The following is a 2415-nucleotide window of genomic DNA, read 5'->3' on the forward strand; positions in this document are numbered from 1 at the left end:
CCTGTATTCTGATAAGATGGAATGCAGAAAAAATAGACAGATTTCTAGATCCATATGAATTACCAAAGCTGGACCAAGAAATTTTAAATTCCAAATAAATTAATACCCATCAATGAAACTGCAGATATAATATAAAACTTCCCAGTAAAGGAAATCCCAAGTTCTCACAGATTCACTTCTGAAAAAATTACTATAGGGAAAGTCACGTTGCCTTTAATCCCCATTTAACTGCTTCTTGTTCTCAAATACATATATCTCATTGTTGACAATTTTTTCTTCTTATATATTTGTTCTTTTTTCTATTCCCTTTTTTTTGTCTTTTGATACAGGATCTAGATATATGTTCAGGCTGGCCTTGAAATAACTTTATCATAGCCCAGGCTGGCATTGATCCTCTTGCCTCAGCCACCTGACAGATGGACCACGGCACCCAGTCTGTTCTAGTCACTTTCTGAAGCAGTTCAGGAACACCTATTCCATAAGTTTCTGCTGTGATGGCTACCTCAGTGTGCTGAATCAATTCAAAATTCTTACTTTTCAAGGGGCTTGGGGTTATAAAGTACTCTACAGTGTTGCCAAGAGTGTGTAGGAAAGTAAAATGCTTAAAAATATTAAAAATATGACTTGTATGGTCCTTTCTTCATAGAGAACTTAGGAAGAAATTAGTAAACTTGCTGTTCTGTGCCTGGTTGTTTCCCATAAGCCTCATGCAGGCATGGGGGCAGTTTGTATTGAATTTTTTTTTTTGGTGGAATCAGGGATTGAACTCAGGCCCTTGTGCTTGCCAGGAAAGCACTTATTCCACTAAGCCATCTCCTGGATCTGCGGGCAGCTTTTAGATTTGGTGACTAATTCATGATCCAATGCTGCATTATGGGAGTGAGTGTTACACAGCTCTGGTGTGGATAGCCTGAGACAACAGAAGGAAATGAGAGAGGCCCGCTAACTGCCCCAGATGTTCCTTCCTTTATTATTTGCTGCTTTCCATGTAAATGATTGGTGCCCTCTGCCCTGTGCCACTCTGCCTTGGAGCCTGCTGAGTAGGGACTGAAACCTGCACTAACTGGGAGCTAAATAATCGTTTCTTCTTTTGTTGTGGTGTTGGATATTTTGTTCCCGCAGTGAGAAATTAACTGAGACATGTGTAAATAAACAAACACATTGTCCCATAGCATTTGTCAAATTTTTGCTCAAAGAAATAGGAAGGTTGTGACAGATGAGCATCAAGGATACACAAGGAGTTTCCTCAACAGCAATAAATCCTGCATCATGGCTGAGAGCGGAGTCAGTTCTCCAGGAACTGCCTGGCAAGTACATGCCCAGGGTTTAATCCCAACTAGTATGGAAATAAACAGAGCTAAAGACAAAAGAAAAAAAGGAAAGGAAAGAAGAAGGTAGGAAGGATGGAAGGATGGAAGGAGGAAAGGAAGGAAGGAAGGAAGGGTCAAAAAATATTGGGAATAAATTCATGTTCAAAAATTACAAAATGTTTCAATGACTTATATTCCTTCAAAGCCCAAGATAATATAAAGTTGTGTGTACAGCTGATGCTGATGCTGATGGCATCATCACTACCAGGATACTGACGATGCTGCTGATGTGACTACCATGGCCAGCACTGACAGAGCTTCGCCTATGGAGAGGGGAGGCCTTGGGTCCACTGTTTGAACTGCGGCTCACGCTTCTCCTTGGCACGGACCACACAGGAAGCTCTCCTCCTGGCTCCCTGTGCCACGTGGAAAGGGAAGCAGGGGAACCTCCAGTGACTCGTGCAAAGTCTCCCAAAGGCCCAGGGGTTTCTCACTCCAACCTAGTTTCACTGCAGAAGACTACAACCTCACTTTGTTCCTCTTACTATGAATTCTGAGCTACTCTGAGGTGTGACCCCTCATGTGTTGGATTGTGTTTAGTTGTCCCCGGAACGCCTCATGTAAGTTATGGGGCAGACTGGGCTAGAGAATCAGCCAGTCTCTTGAGGGGTGGGGCCAGAGGGACAGGGTCAGAGGGCAGAGCCAGAGAGGTGGAGCCACAGGGGTGGGGCCACATAGGGCTGAGCATTTAAACTGGCCAGCCTGTGCTTTCTCAGAGATGTGGAGAAGGTCATCCTGGACAAGGCAGCGCCCCGGCCTCTCCTTCAGTGTCTTGAAGCCTCAAGTAAACGTGAGCTAAACAAACCTCTCTTTCCCTCATTTTGAGTGTGGGGTTTTTCTCCCAGGAATGAGACAAGAGTATCTCATGCACCGCACACACCAGCTTTGGGCTTACTGAGTTCTCTCTTGTCTGTGGGATTTGTGTATGTTCTGGGGCTGTCGAACTGTTTATTTGCAGACAATGTACATTTTATGAAAGCTTTTCACGTGTGTCTAACGAACTTTTCAGCATTTTGGCACAAATGTTTCCTCTGATTTTAGGGAG

Source organism: Octodon degus, unplaced genomic scaffold (genome assembly GCF_000260255.1).
Source record: "Octodon degus isolate 3935 unplaced genomic scaffold, OctDeg1.0 scaffold00756, whole genome shotgun sequence".
Classification (NCBI taxonomy): Eukaryota; Metazoa; Chordata; class Mammalia; order Rodentia; family Octodontidae; genus Octodon; species Octodon degus.